This window comes from Ochotona princeps, chromosome 1 (genome assembly GCF_030435755.1).
Source record: "Ochotona princeps isolate mOchPri1 chromosome 1, mOchPri1.hap1, whole genome shotgun sequence".
In the NCBI taxonomy this organism is placed as follows: Eukaryota; Metazoa; Chordata; class Mammalia; order Lagomorpha; family Ochotonidae; genus Ochotona; species Ochotona princeps.
Window position 1 is genome coordinate 59,981,787 of NC_080832.1, and position 20,662 is coordinate 60,002,448.

A 20,662-nucleotide genomic window follows, 5' to 3' on the forward strand; every position below is an offset into this window, starting at 1 on the left:
GTTGCGCTCACTTGGGGAGTGAATCATCGGACAGGGGATCTTCCTCTCTGTCTCTCCTCCTCTCTGTATATCTGACTTGGTAATAAAAATAAATAAATCTTAAAAAAAATTTCCAAGTGTTAAGGAATTTAAGAAATCATAAAGCAATGACAACCTAATACAAGAAGGCAAAAGAATAAAAAGGAAGGAAAGATAATTTGATTTCTTCTTTTTCCACTTATACCTCTATTTTTCCTGCCTAATGATTCTGGCTAAAGCTTTCAGAACTACAGTGAATAGGATTGTGAGAGTGACCATCCTACTCCAGCTGCAGATCTTGTTGGAACTGTTTTCAGCCTTTTCCCCATTCGATGATGCTGGTTATGGGTTTGTCATATGTTGTCTTGATTGTGTTGTGGGATGTTTGTTTTGCATCCAATTTGTGTAAGGGTTTTATCATGAAAAGCTATTGTATTTTAGCAAGTTTTTCTCTCTACTTATTGAAATAATCGTGCTTTTATTCTTTGATTTATTAATAGTCTGTGTCACATTCATTGAGTTTCATATACTGAACCATATTTACAAATTAAATTTTGTTTAAAAGATTGATTTACGTTTATTGGAAGGCAGATATACAGAAAGGAGAGACAGATCTTCCATCTGCTGGTTCACTCCCCAAGTAGCCACAACAGACAGAGCTGAGTCGATCTTAAGCCAGGAGCCAGGAGCTTGTTTCGAGTCTCCCACATGGGTGCAGTGTTCCAAGGCTTTGGGCCATCTTTGACTGTGTTCCTAAGCCACAAGGAGGAAGCGGGATGGGAAGTAGAGCAGCTGGGATGTTAACTGGCACCCATATGAGATCCAGGCAGACGCAAGATGAGGACTTTTCACACTATGCGCAAGGCCCCACCTCTACAAATTAGAGGTAAATCCCACTTGATCCAGTTGAATAGTGTTTTTGATGTAGTACTTTCTTTTTTTGTCAACAATTCTTTCACTTTTACATAATTTTTTTTTTCATACTGTTTCCTTCATGTTTAAAGAGGGGTATTAAGGGAGAAGGCCCACCCAATTTCCCACTCCCCCCAGGTCCCGGATGTAGGGCATGCTCTGAGGTTCTTGCTCAAGTGGTTTTGATGGTTCACCAGTTATGAATTGCTGTCAATCTTGCCACTCCAAGCACGATGAGGTCTTTGAATAATCCACTCATTGACATAGTCCATCACAGTCTCCATTTGCCCTGTATTTCACTGCCATCATATAGCAGAGATGGTTGATTGACCTGTTCTGGCGTCTGTCTTTTCTTGGTTAGGGTTCTGAGTCCAGAATTTTGATTGTGGAGATCTCCAAAGAAACTTTGTCTGAGGTGTTCTCAGAACAGATTCTTGTATGTACTAGCAAGTACAGGGCCCTGCACAGTCCATCACCCTGATCAGCTAGTGATTGCAATTGCTGGGTTGATTCTGTCTTTAGCCCCAACTTCCACTGGAACCAATGGGTGTTTGCAGTCCAGCCTGGTTCTGTCCAGCACATACTTGGCCCTTGCATAAACCAGTGGGAGCTGCAGCCTAGTTGGAGCGACCCACAATAACCCCCACCAGGCCCGCCCCCTACCCTGGTCTGCCAGTATGTGTTGCAATAATTCAGTCTGTCCCACATCCCATTCGGCTCTCGTACATGTCAATGGGTACTAAAGCTTTGTTCCATCTAACCAGCTCCACTATGCAGCCCACACAGACACTGTTGGGTATCTGTCTATCTACCCCAGCCCCGTCCTAGTTTTTGTGCTCTCCTGTGGGGGGGTGGTAACCCAGGAGGGAGGAGCCCACTATTTCCCTTCCAAGACTCTCCCACTCCTGGATCTGTGGTTTGACTTGACAGAATTAGACCTCAGTGCCAGCTTCTGCCAGCTGATGCTGCGGCTAAGCCCCAACAACCCTCACCCACTCTAATTGTAGATTGTACCAGTAGGAATAATCAGCCCAGCCTGGCTTTTCCCTGATCGGGTCCCCATGAGGGGCACAGGTGTTGTAGCCCTGCCCAGTTTGGTGTGCCACCATCCCAGCCCACACTCTCCAGTGGGAGTAGCTGTCCAGCAAGGAAACCACCCCTTATTCCCCTGCTGGCTCTACTTCCTCCCTTCCTGGCTCTCACACGTGCTGGTTGGGCGCTGTAGTCACATTCGGTACAGGCAACCTCACCTTGGCATTCCGTATTCTGCACTACTTTTTGTTGCGACCAAACCTGGCTCGACCCACACTGTTCTGGTACTTGGATTTGCCAGTGGATGACGTGAACTGATTCAGCCTGGTCTGCCCCTGACCCATGCCAAATGTATGACAGTGGGTAACTTTACATAGCCTGTTCTGGGCTGTTTCCTATCATGTTTCTTGCGCTTACCTGCAGGGTCTGTGTCCTGCCAGAGGAGTTGCCCAGGCTCCTCCATCAGAACCTCTCCCAATGCCAGATTTTGCACATACCAGGGGGTCCATGAGCCAACCCTATTCAGTTTACCTCCTGTCCTAGTAGGAACAGTGGCTTTTCCTGACTGGCCTTCAATCCAAACTGGTCCTCGCTGTTGGATGTTTCAGCCCAGCCATGGCTAGTCCATAACCACATATGGCTCACACATGGCTCTGTAGGGGTTTAGGCCTTGCCTAGTCCATCCCACATCTACCCTGGTCCTCCAGGACACCAGATGGTGTTGGAGTCTGACCCGGCTTGGTGCATCCAATCCCAGCCCACACTAGTGCCAAGGGAGACTACAACCATTTCCTGATCAGAACACAGCCCCCATTCCAGCCCATGTGCCTCTTGGTGGGAACCTCAACCCAGCTAGGGTTGTTCCCTTAGTTCCCCAACTGGGCCTGTTCCCAGCCATAGATCACGTGCCTGCCAGTGGTTGCTCTGACTCAGCTTGGCTCAGCCCATCACCTGTCCCGACCTCTGCCTTAGACACTGTGGGTTAGCGTTCCTGGCTCATGCAGACCAGTAGGTGCAAGAACCTAGTTCGGCAAGACTTGTGCTCCATCCTGGTTTCTAGTTTCGCTTGTGGGCTAAGGTTTGCTCAGTCCTTCCCGGTCCACCCTGTTCCATTACCAATTGACACATTACCCAGCTTTTGGAGCTACTTTGCCCAGCTTATCCGACCCCCAGGTCTGGACCACATGTTCACCAGCAGGAGCTTTGACTCACCAAGGGAGTTTCCCAAGTTCCTCCGCATAATCCACTCCCAGACCCAGTTCTCATACATGCCACTGGGTTTAGGCCAGGATCCGGCGAAATCTGGCCTTCCATTTCACCTTGTATGAGCTGGTGAATGTTGCAGCCTGGCCCACCCCACACCCTATTCAGGATTCACATTTGGGTGCTGCTGCCTTGACTGGTCTAGACTGTTGCGGGTTCCTTTACCTGTGATTGATGGCAGGCTCCTTGGTCACACCTAGCTTAATCCATCACCACTCCAACCCTCAAGCTAACCCGTGGGGCTAGAATTTCCACAGGGGATGGCCCACACATCCCTCACAGATTTTACCCCCGGATGTGGTTCTCGAGTGCTAGTTAATGTAATGGCCCTGCTTAATGTGACCCTTCTCCTGATCCATCATCTTGTCAGGTAACAGAATATGATTCTGCTGGACAAGCCCTGAGCCATAGCTTTTGAATGGACTGGTATTTGCTGGTCAGCATTGTTCAGTGATTACAAGTTTTTCAAAGGAAAAGTTACTGTCATTGGGAATCTTTATGATTGATTCACGTCCTAGAAGCTCAGTGGGTTCAACCTGGAGCTACCTAAGCAGCGATTCAAAGAACCAAAACCTCAGAGCTGCCAAGTTACAGAGACCCCTGCCCTCGGTGTACTCACCCCGAAAGGAGTGACCCCTGGAGCCCAGGCAGGTCCAGGGACAGCTCACCATGTGCACGTGGTGGCTGGCGTCTGGGATCCAGGCATGAGATGCCCCGTCCTGAGACCCCTAGTATTGAATTTCACTAGCTAGTCTGCTGTTGAGGATTCTTACATTGATATTCATGAGGAATATTGGTCTGTAGTTCTCTTTGATTTTTTTTTTCTTGTTTTTGGTATCAAGGTACTGCTGACCTCATAAAAAGAGCTTGGGAGGATAACTTACCTATAAGTTTTTGAATACTTTGAGAAGAATTGGAATTTGTTCTTTGAAAGTTCCATAGAATTCACCCAGCCACCAGATCTCTCTTGCATATATAATTCTCTATAGCATGTATAATTCTAGCTAAATGAAAAATATATGCTTAGTTTCTACACACACACATTCTAATGGACATAATTAGCAAAAATAGCAGTATTGTTGACTTCAATGAAAATGATGTTACAGATAAATGTAGTTTTAAAGTGCAGCTGTTTCTTTGTTAGTTTTATTGATTAATATAAATCATCACTTCATAAACCTTCATTTTTCCTCTTTCTTCTGCTATAAGTGTTCAATAGGCAGAGCTGGTAGCTCTAACAAGAGCCCTTGAACTATGTAAGTATAAAATAAACTGTATTATAAGTGGATTTTCAGTATGTTTATTTAGTTATCTATGATCATATGACTATTCATAAAGACACTTCCTTGTTGTAAATGGGTCACAAATCAAATACTATCAAGAAATAAATTAGTTGTTTGGTATTCTTCCCTTTGGAATTTGCAGTTACACACAATAAGAGACACTTAAACAAACTGATGAAATGGCTAAGGGAAAATAAATGGCAGTTGGTGGCCCAATCAACAAAGCATTTAGAGGCTGTTTTGATTTGGGGAAAGCCCCTGCAAGAGATCAGCCACAAAGCTGTTCTGAAAAGATATGATAGTACCTTCTAGATATCATACTCCCCAGCCTATTAAATGGCTTCAGTCTGAAGAAGGATACATTGTCCTTCCCCTTGCCAGTAGAAGGCACTTAAAACTCTCCATGAAGTTTTCCACCTAGGAATGGATAAGACTTTTCAGCAGGCTCAGTAGCTATTTACAGGAAAGGAATTCCTCAGATCTCTGCAACAAGTTATGGAGGTCTGAGGACTTTGGCTTAGTAACAGTGCCTTATACGTAAATTTTCCTGTACCTGGAGTACAAAGTAAAGGAAGTCATCCAGGGAAAGATAAGACTGGCAACTAGATTTTACCCACATGCCTACAAATAAGAAATATCCAATACTAATTTTATGGATAGATACCTTCACTAATTGTGTAAAAGCCTCCTTTATCGAATTCAGAATGCTTCTGGTCTCTGAAATAGCTCCCAGATTCAGACTTCCTTAGTGCTTACAGTGACAAAGGCCTCTTCTCAAGCAGACACCTGTCAGAGTATCTTTAAGAAGCTAGGTATAGAACATCATCTCCATTGTGCCTTCAGGCCACCATCAACAGGAAAGTTAGAAAAGACTAATGACTAATTACATATTCATGAGATACCCCAAGAAGCTATTTTACAAAACTCACCTTCTGTGGTCATCTTTTCATTACTAACAATCTCTTAATGGACAATGAGATCTCATACAAGATCAGATCCATCACAGTACTTGCCAAACTTGCACAGGCCATGTGAGATCAGACACCAGTTCATGTGATTGGGAGTGTTAATCAAGGCCCTTCCAACTCACTCCCCCTTTTCAGAGGAAGGTTGGAACAACCCTGAACTCTGATTCATTCTATTTGCACTTCAGTACAATAGTCTGGACTGGACTCTTGGATCCACCATTCAAGTAAAAGCCTGGGTTTCCAAACCAACTTCTAATTCTATCCCAGAGAATAACTTGGACACCTCTTAGGAAGGTGACCACTCCTGCCACTTTAAGTGCTCAAACTTCTTTTTAGGATTATATTCCTCAATTCACTATAGTCAAGTAAAAACCTGGATTTCTGAACTAACTTCAGACTCAATCCTGGGGAATGACTTTGACACCTCCAAGGAAGATGAATAGTCTGATCAAGCCACCGAAGGATTCAAACTCCCTTTTTATAAAGATAAGTAAATCTGTTGTGCAGATTCCTCCCTAGCATTCATCCCTCAATGCCATCACACCTCAATTCCATCATCAATCTGCAGTTATTTTGGGAATACCTTGCAACTGGATGTGCTAGTTCTTTTTATCTTATTATTCACTGCTTACCTCCGTTAAGGCACCATGCCATGGATTTAACGCTATTGACTGTATGAATCAGAGCGTGGGGATACAAAAACCACCTCTATTTGTGAGATATCTCCCATGACAACCTCTCTTAGAAAGGCATATGGTGGAATATTAAATTTACAAGGGGCTTTTTTTTTTGAATTCTCACAGATCCACTTTAAACCTCACTCTTGTGGGTCAACAGAACTCTCTCTCTCTCCCTACATATATATATACATACATATATATTCACATACACACATATACATTTATATACACACATATATATATACATGACAGCTTTTAAAACAGGTCCCTTTCATGATTTTTTTCCTTGCCTTGTCTTCAATTAAACTACATTTCCATCCTATTTATTTGAATACTTACGTTTCTTCGTGGAAGCAGTTTTTCTCTATTTAGTTCCCTATATTGCTGTGGTACAGAGATAACTGTATGGTTTTAAAAGCCCTGTGATTTAAAAATGTTTATTTATATCTTATAATCCTTATTGGACCTTTATTTTAAGGTATTTTTATGGGGAAGAGAGGAGGCATTCTTGAAATAAATTCATATTGGTTGGACAAATATTGCTTATTCAATCTTTCCATGCATTGCCCAAATCTCTGGAATAACAATTACCCTAAGAAGGGAAGCAATAACTATTGCCCTGGAACAATGAGGATAATGGTTCCCACCTGGGCTAAGAGATTTCTCACTAGATGTAGTGTTGGAATCTACAGTACAATCAGGGAAACATGTGCCCCGCCCCCCCAAAAAACATTATGACACTTACAGCTTAGGAGTTGAATGAAACATTTAAGTATTTTCCTGAGATATTTCTCACAATCATACCAAGGAAAGAGGGGAGACCCTGATTCAACAGGACAGAAAATGGGGCTCTAGTACCTATGAGGCAGTCAACTTCTTTACATTTGAAGGATAGTCTGCCCAGAGACTATGAGTAGCAATAGTCTGGGTGGTAAATTTATAGAAGAAGGCCCAGACTTTTCAGTCCTGCTGGGTCTTCTAAGACCTTGGCCCTATGGGGTGATGCACCGTTCAATGCTCTCTAATGAAAATAGAACAGAGATGTAGGAGTTTTCTTTGGCAATAACAATGTGGACATTCCTTCCTCAAGTTCTCCATCCTACCTCAACCATAGAAATTTGAGAATCCCAGGGCCTATGGTTGGTGTGATCATTAGGCTACTAACAGAGCTGTGATATTTTTCTTTATCCTTCTCTCTCATCATCGCGTAGTCTCTGGTTTTGGTTGTACATGGCCAAGGTAGTGACTTTGATGAGATTTTCTAAGCTACTTTCAAGCCTAATAACCTTTTTTATGAAGAAGTTGATGGAGTAATAAATGCATCCTTCAAGATTTCCTGCTCCTCCACAGAGTCAGAAGATATGGAAATAAGTTTGACCAAAGCCTTTTTCCAGTTTTTCTAGATAGAATAAGGAATTCTCCTCAGAACCTTTGTCTAGCATAAAAGTTTCAGATAATTTAAGAGATCAGTCCTGGTTCTCCTCAATCCCTCTAAAACACAACGAAGCACTTATATCTCCATTTACCTACCAGGTCATCTGGTTTCTCCTTAGGAATAAGGGTCCTCCTGAGCAAACGCCTGGTTTCTTGTAGGGTATTATGGTCCTTGACCTCTGTGATCAGAGAATATAAATTCCTTGCAAATTCACCCCCACAGTCTCTGTTGCTTGAAAAACAGTTTCGTTTTTTTTGTTTTTGTTTTGTTTCCAGTTAGAGTCTGTCGAGATCATATATCTAGGACAACTCTGGAAGTTATTTATCTCTCAGGGTAACCTGAATATCTTCCCAAGTCCTCCTTTATTTAAGATCCTGCAGTTCTAATCACTCAGGTTTGTGTCTCATGACTGCAAAGAATCAGAAGCAGAGACTAGGAAGGAAGAATATCTAAAGCAGTAGCTAACTGAAAGCAGCAATGAAAGCAAAAATGAAATACAAGGCTCCCAGCAATTGAGAAAGGTCGCAGATGGGAACATGAATTTTCTCATTTTCCTTCAAGACTATTGCAAAACTGTAGGGAAAGAAATCTCGTCATTATCTGTCCAGCTATGACATGCGAAGTCCACTATATCAATGCTCATTCTCACAAAGTCATTGTCTCCCACATATCACCAATGAGAATCATAAGTAAAAATGATTGCCATAAAGTCATAATATTTTAAAGATACATTCTTTATTATGGAATAATGCATTTAATTTACTATTATTCAGCAGTAAAATTCTGTCTGTCTAAAAATTACAAAGAAAGGAAGTATCTCCTGTTTGTTGGAAAACTAAATAGTTTAAGGTGCATAGGTATTTCGATCTTTTACAAGCATAACACTATGTCAATTGTTTGTGGTTCTCAGTTTGTCATGGTACTCTCACTGACATAAAATAATTTAACCAGTAATTTTACATAGTTTCAAAACATCAAAATTCATACGCTTTAATCACAGGATGTAGCTGTATCTTTTTTGTTTCTTAAACAGTAATTGGTTCTGTTTCAGTTCAATGTTACAAAGTATTCAGTAATTGGGCTGTTGTTGTGGCATAGAAAGTTAAGCAAACTCCTGTGATGCTAGCATCCTTTATTGGTGCTGACCCATGTCCTAGTTTACTTACAACCAACCTACACATTCTGTACTTAACAATTTTCCTTCACTTACAGCTTAACTCTCTGCTAATGTTCCTGAGAAGCAACAGATGATAGCCAAGTACTTGGGCCCCTGCACCCAACTGTGAGACAAGACCTAAATGAAGCTTCTGGTTCCTGGATTCAATCTGGTCCAACCACAGTTGTTGAGGCATTTGTGGATGAATAAAAAGATGAAAGATATATATCCTTTTCAAACCATTTAAGAAATATTTAAAAACTGAAAAATGTTATGTGAAAAAGTGAGAAGAAAGTGCATTTTGCCTAGCTTAGTGATTTTAGATTTCATAAGGCTACATTTGGTTAAGACACACAGTAAATGTGCTTGTTCAATCTGATCATTTTCCTCCTTTCAAATCTGTATTCAGGTGCCCCCTTCAGCAATTTTCAGATTTCTTAGAATCCTTCTTTAACCTGCCACTTTAGGAGTATCCAGCAGAATTAAGAGATCATTTCTTTAAATTGACATATAAAAACCTCATATGAACTCTCAAGGAATTTTTCCTATAGACAGAATTCTCACCTAAATTTAGTGGCAAACCCTCTTTTCCAAATAGACTTCCTATTGCAAAATCCATTAAGCTGAAAACCTAAATAAATACAGGCACAATCCTAAACAGGAAGAATTTCAAATTTTGTGCTTGCAGACTTAACATCTACACAAGATTTTTTACTTAATTGCAACAACAGCAGACAAATACTGCCTCCTTTGAGAACAAATCTTTTCAGGAATCAGAATAATTTCTGCAGCTATATTAATAATATCAGCAATAGTATATTACTATTTAATATCTATTACCTATTTATTAAATTTAGGCACTGAGCTAAGTGTGTCCATGGTTCCCTGATTCCATTGTACAATAATCTTTGAAGGAAATACTCTAATTTTCCTCTGTGAAAACAATAGGGTAAAAAGCAACTTCTCTAAATTGACAAACTAACAGTGGTAAAGCTGGGTTTGAGCCCACTTAGTTTGATTTCAGGTCTCATGCAGTTTGTTGCTACACGTAGGTACTCTAACTTGTGAAACAATTTAATCTAACGCTTAAAAATCAATTCAGACTCCCCTCCTCGAGTAACATTATCTACCCCTCATGCTGAATCTAAAACTCAGCCAAGGATTCATACCTTTGCTTCCAAAACACATTTGTATTCTCCGTTCATTACATTTTTACATTATTAAATTTACTGGTATGCTCTGTGCTGTCTCCTACTTAAGTTTCTTTACAGTAGTAGCTTTTAATTGAGTATGATTATGTCTCCAAGCACACACTTAGCAACATCTGTTGACATTTTGGGTTGTACAACTGCTATGGATTTGCTGTTAGCACCTGTAAGGTGTCCAAGTCTTCTGCAATTCATAGGAAAACCTCCCAACAAAAAGACGTAAGTGACCCAAAATGTAAGTAGTACTTAGGCTGAGTTATCTTTCTTGAAGGAATGTCAACCAGACATTATTAGCTTTGTATTCACCACCCAGGACTCAACCCAGAGTTATGTACCACTCTCCACTTCCAATTAATAGGAAAAGCCCTTTGTAAAATTTCTTGACTGAACTACAGTCACTAATCATAAAGAAGAAACTCTCTCTCCATAGGGCCTGGCATTCTGGAGCATTAATAATACTGGTATTCAGTATGTACTGCAACATTGGGATCCCACACTAGATTGCCAGTACTAATTCTGCCTGCTTTGTAGCTATGATGGCTGAGTGGTTAAGCCATTGGACTTGAAATATAAATTCTGGTTGCTTTATTCACAATCCACTGCTCTGCTGATGCACCTGGGAAAGCATCAGAGGAAGACCCAAGCATTTGGATCCCTGTCACTCATTTAGGAAACTCAAGTACAGTTCCAGGGACCTGGTTTAGGCCTGGTCTAGCCATGTCTATTGGAGCCATTTGGGAAGTGAATCAGCAAATTAAAGATATCCGTATCTTCTCTTATTCTGCTTGTCTCTTGCTCTTTCAAATAAATAAAAAAAAAATCTATTTTAAAAATAGACTTTATTGCGTTAATATAGTAATGAGATAGTTTAACCTAGTGTGTGGTGACACTGGTAGTCCAGTCAGTCCTGCTGCTTGGCTTCTTATTTAACTCACTGCTGATGCACTTTGGAAGACAGTAAAACAAAGCTCACTTACTTGGGCCTTTGTCACCCACACTGAAGGTCCACAGAGAGCTCCTGGCTCCTGGCTTCAGCTTGGCCCATGCTAATCACAGCAGCCATTTTGGAAAGTGAACCAGCCAATGAAATACATCTTTTTCTGTCTCTCTCTGTCTTGGTCTTTAAAAGAAAAGAAAAAAAAAACTGTAATTAAAGCTTGTTATATGGGGGCCTCCTCTCTTTCTTAGTTATAGTTATGCTTCAGTCACCAATACTCCAAAGCAATTTTTACTACAAAAGGCTGTATAAAGAAATACTTATCACAATTAAGTGACTTGTTGGCATCTTCCTCCTTGAAATGCTAGGTTTCTCCTAGATCCAAACCCTTTAGGGCAATTTCAAGGTGGAGATGGCCAACACAGTAAAATCATCTGATGAATGAAGGTGGGGCCTGATACACATTACTGATTCTGCACATTTTTATGTTTGTCTGTAATATTCTTTTACATGTAGCCTGTAAAAAACTACCTGATGAAGGTCCTCTCACACTTATTTTTTTTCCCAATAAGGTGTAGTTTTAATTTAGTTTATCCTTTCCTGGAGTGAAAAATTATTTTGGCAAAACTGATGTCAGGAAACTGCAGTGGAGACTTTCTTGATTTTTTTTTCAGAAGCATAACAATTTGTTTCAAAAACTTGAGATTTTTCTTATTGTAAGTATGAGAAATAGGATCAAAAGCTATCATACTAGGCAGTTATTCCTCAAACGAAAGTGAAAATACTCACAAAAGGCATTGGAAAATAAATTTATGCTGAATTTTACTAGATTATGAACAATTATTGATTTTACATTAATATTTATGTTTAATAGCTTATATTTGATTAGCTAATATTTGGAGAATAATGGTAATCTTCATGTATTCATATTTTTAAACATTGGTGACTTTTAGTACCATTTCCTTTACCTTAAAAACATCTTCTTAAAACTATTCAAATTTTTCTGTTTAAGATTTACATCATCACAAAAGTAATACCTAAATCCACGCTGCTTACAAAATAAAAGTTCAACAAAGAATTTAATTTTTTTAATTAAATGTATTCATTGATTACATTGTGTTGTCATTACATAGAATCTGGGATTCTGCCCCCACTCTCCCCCCCATGGTGGGTTCCTCCACCTTGTTGCATAACCATAGTTCAAGTTCAGTTGAAATTCCCTCCCTGCAACAATTTGCCAAGCATAGAGTCCAACATCCCATAGTCCAGACAAGTCCAACTACTTATTGGGAAGACCCTCTCTGGTCTGAGGGCAGAGACAGCAGAGTATCATCCCGGTCAAATAAAAGCACTAATATACCATGTGCAACAATTAACATCGTTATGGAATTAATTGACATGATATTGAGCAGTCAACATGTTAAAAATAAATGCGAGTTCTTAACCACTTTCTGTGACCCCCCATTCACAGTTCAATTTTAGTTTATACACTACAAATGACATAATATCCATAACATAACATGTTATGCTTAACATCATATCATCTTAAATTAAGGCAAACATGTGGTATCTAACCTTTTGGGATTGGTTCATTTCCCTTAGCATTATGGTTTCCAGTTTGGCCCATTTGGCCACAAAGAACTGCATTTTGTTTTTTTTAATAGCTGAGTAGTATTCCATGGAGTAGATGAACCATAGCTTTCTTATCCAATCCTCTGCTGATGGGCATTTTGGTTGTTTCCATGTTTTTGCAATTACTGATTGTGCTGCTATGAAGACAGGAGAGCATGTTGGTTTCTCATAAAACAAGTGTTCTGGATATATTCCTAGGAGTGCTATAGCTGGGTCATACAGTATGTCGGTTTTGAATTGTTTGAATATTCTCCATATTGATTTCCATAGAGGCTGTACCAATCTGCAGCCCCACCAGCAGTGGAGTAGGGTTCTTTTTTCCCCACAACCTCGCCAACAAGTGTTGTTGGAGTTTTTCATGTGGGCCACCCTTACTGGTGTTAGGTGGTATCTCATTGATGTTTTAATTTGAATTTCCCTTATTGCCAGGGAGCTTGAGCATTTTTTCATATGTTTATTTGCCATTTGGGATTGTTCCTTTGTGAAATGTCTGCCCATTTCCCGTGCCCATTTCATGAGTGGCATGTTTATTTTGGTGTTTTGGCTGTTTTGTAGCTCTTTGTATATTCTGGAGATCAGCCCTCTATCACCTATGTCGTGTGCGAAGATCTTCTCCCATTCTGTGGGCTGCTTTTTTACTTTATTGATTGTTTCCTTTGCTGTGCAGAAGCTTCTTAGTTTGATGAGGTCCCATTTGTTTATTTTGGTCTCAATTTCTACTGCTTTTGGTGTCCTTCTTAGGAAGTAGGGATTACCCCTAGATCTTGCAGAGTATTTCCAACATTTTCTTCCAAATGTTTGAAGGTTTCTGGATGCAGGTTTAGATCTTTAATCCATTTAGATTTGATCTTAGTATATGGTGAGAGATGTGGGTCTATCTTTTTGTTTCTGCAGGCTATCAACCAGTTGTCCCAACAGCATTTATTGAAAAGACCTTCCCATTTGCCTGGATTATCGTTTGTCCTTTTATCAAAGATTATTTGACTGTATCTGTGTGGGTTCCCTTCTGGTGTTTCTATTCTGCTCCATTGATCTTCCTCTCTATCTTTGTGCCAGTACCAGGCTGTTTTGATAACCACTGCCCTGTACTATGTCCAGAGGTCCGGGACTGTGATTCCCCCTGCTAACTTCCTGTTCTTCAGGATGGTTCTAGCTATCCGTGGTTTTTTGTGTTTCCAGATGAACCTTTGGATCATTGTTTCCAGTTCTGTGAAGAATGTTTTTGGCAATTTGGAATTGCGTTGAATGTATATATTGCTTTTGGCAATATAGACATTTTAATGATATTGATTTTACCTATCAAGGAGCATGGGATGTGACTCCATCTTTCTAGATCTTGTTCAATTTCTTTTTTAAGTAGTTTGTAGTGTTCTTCAAAAAGGTCTCCCACATTTTTGGTTAGATTTATTCCCAGATATTTCATGCTTTTCCCTGTTATTTTGAATGGTATCTTGCTGGTTAGATCTTTTTCCAACTTGGGGCTGCTTGCATACACTACGGCTGTTGATTTTTGTTCATTAATTTTGTACCCTGCCACTCTACCAAACTCTCGTATAAGTTCTAGTAGTCTCTGTGTTGAGCCTTTTGGCTCTTCCATATAAAGAATCATGTCATCTGCATATAGTGAAAGCTTGACTTCTTCATTTCCCATTTGGTTTCCTTTGATTTCTTTTTCTTGTCTTATGGCCTCAGCGAGTACCTCTAGAACTATGTTGAATAGCAGTGGAGAAAGCGGACATCCCTGTCTTGTTCCAGATCTCAGTGGGAAGGGTTCCAGTTTTTCTCCATTCAGTATGATGCTGGCGTTGGGTTTTTCATATATTGCTTTGATTATGTTGTGGATATTTCCATCTATGCCTACCTTGGTTAGGGTCTTTAGCAGGAAGTTGTGCTGGATTTTGTCGAAAGCTTTTTCTGCATCTATTGATACTATCATGTGATTCTTGTTTTTCAGTTTTTGGATGTGGTGTATCACATTGATGGATTTCCATATGTTGAACCACCCCTGCATTCCAGGGATGAATCATACTTGATCTGGATGAATGATCTGTCTGATGTGTTTTTGAATTCTGTTGGCTAGGATATTGTTGAGTATCTTAGCATCAATGTTCATCAAAGAGATCGGTCAGTAGTTTTCTTTCTCTGTAGGATCTCTTTCTGGTTTTGGGATTAAGGTAATGTTGGCTTCATAGAATGAGTTTAGAAGGGTTGCTTCCTTTTCTATTGTTTTGAAGAGTTTGTAGAGGATTGGGGTCAGTTCTGTTCGGAATATTTTGTAGAATTCTGTAGTGAAGCCATCTGGGCCTGGGCTTTTCTTTGTTGGGAGGTCTTTAATCACTGATTCAATCTCTACTTCAGTTATGGGTTTGTTCAGGTTGTTTGTTGCCTCTGGGCTAAGTTTTGGCAGGTTGTGTGAGTCTAAGAACTTTTCCATTTCTTGGTGGTCTTCTGATTTGTTGGAGTACAGTGCTTTGTAGTAATTTCTAATTATGTTCATAATGGTTGTAATGTCTGTTGTTATGTTGCCTTTTTCATCTTTGATGCTGTTAATTCTTGCTTTCTCTTGTTTTTTCTTTGTCAGTCAGGCCAGCGGGGTGTCTATTTTGTTTATCTTTTTAAAAAACCAGCTTTTTGATTCATTGATTTTGTGTATGGTTTTTTTTATTTCTATCTAGTTGATTTCCTCCCTTGTTTTGATGATTTCGTGTTTCCTGTTGTGTGTGGGGCTCATCTGCTGCTGCTTTCCCAATTCCTGGAGGTGTGTGGTTAGTTCCTGTATTTGGCGCTTCTCTTGGGCCTTGACATGAGCTCCAATTGCGATGAATTTACCCCGTAGCACTGCTTTGGCAGTGTCCCACAAGTTTTGGAATGTTGTGTCAGAGTTTTCATTGGTTTCCATGAATTTTTTGATCTCATCTTTAATTTCTTCCCTGACCCATTGTTCGTTTAATAGCATATTGTTCAGTCTCCAAGAGTTTCTGTATTTCCTTGGGCATTTTGAAATGCTGATTTCCAGTTTCATTCCGTGGTGGTCTGAGAGGGTACATGGTATGATCCCTATGTTTTTGAAGTTATTTAGATTTGCTTTGTGTCCTATCATGTGGTCTATGCTGGAGAAGGTGCCATGCACTGCTGAAAAAAATGTATAATCTGTGGTCTTAGGATAAAAAGTTCTATAGATGTCTACCAAGTCTAGTTGTTCTAATGTTTGTATGAGCTCTGTTGTTTCTTTGTTGAGTTTTTGTTTTGTTGATCTGTCTATAGTTGTTAGCGGAGTGTTAAGATCGCCCACTATTATTGTGTGTATATCTATGTCTCCCCTTAAGTCTGTAAGTAATTGCTTCACGTAGCTAGGTGCATTGGAATTAGGTGCATATATGTTCACGATTGTAATTATATCCTGATGGATCTGTCCCTTCACCAATATATAATGTCCTTCTCTGTCCTTTTTGATGTCTGTCAGCTTGAAGTCTAGGTCATCTGAGATTAGGACAGCTACCCCAGCCTTTTTTTCTCGTCCATTGGCATGAAATGTCTTTTTCCATCCCTTCACTTTAAATTTCTTAGAGGCTTTTCTGGTTAGATGTGTCTCTTGTAGGCAACATGTAGTTGGGTGCTGTTTGATGATCCATTCCGTTAATCCATGCCTTTTGATTGGTGAGTTTAGGCCATTTGTGTTTAGAGATAATATTGAGAGGGTGTGATTTTGGCCTTCCATGAGAGTAAGTGTGCAAGTGTGTATTTGCGACTGTTAGAGTTTCTGATTGGTTGACTTTCCTTGTATGGGTTCCAGTGGGGAGGTCTTCCCATTTGCCATCTTTGATTTTGGTTTTCATTTTTTCTTTCTGGGTTTAGCACCTTCCTGAGGAGATTTTCCAGAGCTGGTTTCGTGTTGATGTATTCTTCGAGTTTCTCTTTACTGTTGAAGTATTTGATTTCATTCTCAAATACAAATGAGAGCTTTGCTGGGTACATTATTCTTGGTTGGCAGTTGTTTTGTTTAAGGATTTGATAGGTTTTTTGATAGGTTTTCTCTCCTTGCTTGCAGCGTTTCTTCTGATAGGTAGGCTGTGATTCTGATTTGCCTTCCTCTGAAAGTAATCTTATCCTGTTTTCTTACTTGTCTTAGAATGGTTTCCTTGTATTCACTTGAACGTAGCTTGAGGACCACATGTCTGGGTGACGATCTGTTTGGATCGTATCTACCGGGGGTTCTTTGTCCTTCCTGGATTTGTGCTGGATTTATATTTCCAGTGTTCTGGAAGTTCTCCTGTATTATCTCATTGAGCACCCGTTGCAAGCCTGTCTTCTTTTCCACTCCTTCGGGAAGGCCTATTATTCTAATATTTGATTTTTTGAGGTTGTCTTTCATTTCCTGTATGGACCTATTGGCTTTCTCTAGTTTTGTCTCCAACTGTTTGATGAGCGGCTGCCTTTCATTCTGATTGTCTTCCAATTCTGATATTCTGTCCTCTGCTGTGTTCATTCTGTTGGTTAGGCTTTCAATTTTGTGCTCTATATCGAGGATTCCCTTTTTGATTTGATTTATTTCTGCAGTGACATGGTTTTCGAATACCTTGGACTCTTCCCAGCGCTTCTCACTGTCTCTGATGAATTTCATCACTAGTTTCTTAAAGTCCTTATCTGGTATTTCCTCTATGTCTTCATCTTGCATCTCAGATATTGGGATTAGTTTTTGGTTGTATTGGGAGGGAGTGCTTGATCTTTTCTCTGGGTCATTGCTTTTTCTTATACTTCTCCTCATTGTGTTTTTGCTTCTTGTTGTTTTGGGATTTTTGCGTCGATTCAGCTGAGCTGGCTCTGGTTTGGAGTCTCTGGCTGAGCCCAGCAGGGCGTACTGCCTGAGTCACCAGCTGCTTTCAGTGTCTGTAGATCACAGCCCCAAGCTGGGTCAGGAGGCTTTGTGGGCCAGCCCTAGTGCCAGGCCCCTTCCCCTGTGGCTCCCTCTCAAAGGCGGTGCCCTGCAGATTCACTCTGCAGAGCCGCTTCGGCTCTGGGTCACAAGGCTAGTACAGCGGGGGTTTCTGCCTCAGTGCTGAGCCGAGACTCTCCTTCAGGGCTTGAGGTTAGCACAGCAGAGGCCCCTGCTGATTGAAGCCTGAAATCCCCAACCCCAGGCTGGGCTGAAAATCTCTGCGGCCCCAGTGCCAAACTCCGAAGCTGTTCCACTGGCAGTCGCAACACCGCAGCCAGGTCTTTCCGAGCAGGCTCCTGCTGGGAAAACCTGTCCCCGCCGATTCCGCTGAGCCCTCTCTGGTCTGGCCTCTCCAGCTGAGCCCAGCAGGGGACTCCACCCTAGAGAAGCCACTTCCTCAGCTGCACTCTCTCAAGGGTGGAAGCGGATCCCTGAGAGGCACAGAGCTGTGAGGGGCACGCAGATGTGCCCCCACTAGTCTGCTCCTCTGCCCAGGACGTGAGGCCCTGTCGAGCGTTGCCCAGCCTCTGGAGCTCAGGCCGAGCCCAGCAACAGGATCCACTGGACTCTCCAGCAGCCAGTCCACAGCTTGGAGCCGGTATGGGGATCTCTGAGCCCCAGTCCCACAGCACCGATCCTGTTCCCTCTGCACTCTCGCAAAGCCACTGAGCAGCTGGGAGGCAAGCCTCTGGGAAATCTCCCTTGCTTGTCCTCCACTTCTGCAGGGGATGATGCCCCCAATGATCAGTCCAGTAGCCTCCTCTCAGGGCTCCTGCCCTCCAGAGGACTGGTGCCCCTGTCGGTGTGGGCGCCTATCCTTCCAGCCGCCTATGTTTTCCCTGGGACGGTTGAGACTCTGCCGCCTTCCCCCTGCCTGGGATCGTGACTCACCAGGTTTCTCACAGCGTGCTGTATTTTCTTTCCCACTTTTTGCGGCTGTTCCTTCACGCTGTGTAGATCTTCTTGCTTTAGTGAACTCCAGTGACCTTCTCGCTCTTCTCCCTACAATTTCGCACCTCCTGGCCTGTTTCTCTACTGGATCGGCTCCCCTCCTTCCCTACTCCACCCTACACCAGCTCTCTGCGGTCAGCCATCTTTCCTCTGACTAAAGAATTGAATTTATAAACATGCAAAAATCTTTCTAACCACATCTGCAGTTCAACTCCAGGTTACAAAGAAAGAAAAATAATCACAAGTCACTTCAGTTGTAATCCAGGAATGTAAGTTTCATTTGTTTTTTTATTTTTGTTTTGCATGATACAGTTCCATAGGATCAGGCATTTCCCCTTTCACACTCCGCAATACACACCCACAGTTTTTCCCTATAGTAAAACAATGGTATAGTCCTTCAGCAACAGTCACAAGTCAGTAATTCTACAATTTAGTGTATCATGAACTGTAGGTATAGACAATGGTAGAAAGTCCAGAATGCCAGTGTCAAGATATACTTAATAGTTTCATTGGCAGTCCTCCTTTAATTTGGGACTAGAGACGCATACTGCAATGTATCTTGACTTTGTGGTATGCTAGTCTAGATTAGATAGTCCCACTGGATGAATATACATGTATAAATACATATCTATTAAGCTTGTATTTTGCATGAAGGTTGCCTCACATCAGAGAGAGAACAAAAAATATTTGTGCTTATGGAATTGGCTTATTTCATGCTCTAGTTGGGACAACTTCATTGCAAATGAAAGGATTTCATTCCTTTTAATGAATAAGTAGTATTCCATATAGTAGATGTACTACCATTTTCTTTATCCATTCTTTTTTCAGTAGGCATCTAGATTATTTCCATGTCTTCACTATTGTGGATTGTGCTGTTAAAAATATAGGGCTGCAGGTCACTTTCTCCTATGCAGATTTTATTTAATTTGGATATAGACCCAGAAGTGGGATATATGGTCATATAGTAGATCCATTTTCAGTTGTCTCAGCACTCTGCATATTGACTTCCGTGGTGCCTGCACTCATCTATATTCCCACCAACAATGCAGTGCATTACCTTTCTTCCCACATCCATGACTGCTATTGTTACTAGATTTCTGAAAGTAGGCAAATTTCACTGGATCTATGTGGAACAGTACCATGGTTTTTATTTGTATTTGCTTGATAGCTACAGAGCCTGAGCATTTTTTTCTTTATTTTTTGACAATCTTTACATAATTAATTAGGGCACAAAGTTCAAGGGCTACAGGAAAGTGGGTAAGATTATTATTTCCACATTTTTCCCCATATCTGGTGTAATGGGGGAGATAAAGGGAGAAGCCCCACCTAGTCTCCCAACCATCCCAGGTCCCTGATGTGGGGCATGCTCTGAGGATCTTGCTCAAGTGGTTTGCACAGTTCAACAGTTATGAATTGCTGCCAATCTCACCATTCCAAGCACAATGAGGTTGCTGCAGAATCCACTGATTGACACAGTTCACCTTAGAGTCTCCGTTTGCCCAGTTTTTCACTGCCAATATATGGCTGGGGTAGTTGATTGATTTGTTTTGTCCTCTGTTGTGGTACCAGGTATCCTCTGCAGGTTCCAATAGACTGCCATGTCTTCCATGTACACCTGGTTATCCTAGCATTTTTTAATGTCTATTAGCTATCCTTTTATTTTCAGTTCCCAACTGTCTTTGTTGGTGAGAGGGATGGCTCCTATTTTTGATGCAGACCACTAATCTAGGTCGTTTCATTGATGAATTAAGCCATTTACATTCAGGATTAATATCAATAGGTAGTGATTTGGTTCCGTCATTTTAGCAAAAGGTTGCTCATTGTTTGATTTAGGATTCTTATTATTGCTGTTGTTGTTGTTGTTTTATTGGAATTTCTCCATGTTTTCCTTTGGTTTTGTTAGCTGTTATTGCTTTCTCTGGCACAAGTATAACGCTTTGACCTTTGGAGCCAAGCCTCCATGTAAGAAGTCTGGAAATGAATTCCAGTATTCTGGCTTTTGTCTGACCCAGACCTGGCTGTTGAGGGTATTTGGGGAGTGAATCAGTAAGTGAAAATTCTCTCTCTCTCTCTTTCTCTAGCTCCCCTCCCTTTTTTTCTCTCTCTCCTTTTCTCCTTCTTTCTCTCTTCCCCTACCATTTTTTCTCTCTCCCTCTCTAACATCCTTTGCTCTTTTTCTCCCCCTCTCTGCCTCTTTCCTTCTCTTTGTCTTTCAAATACATACACAATTATCATTAACATTTTTCTTCTC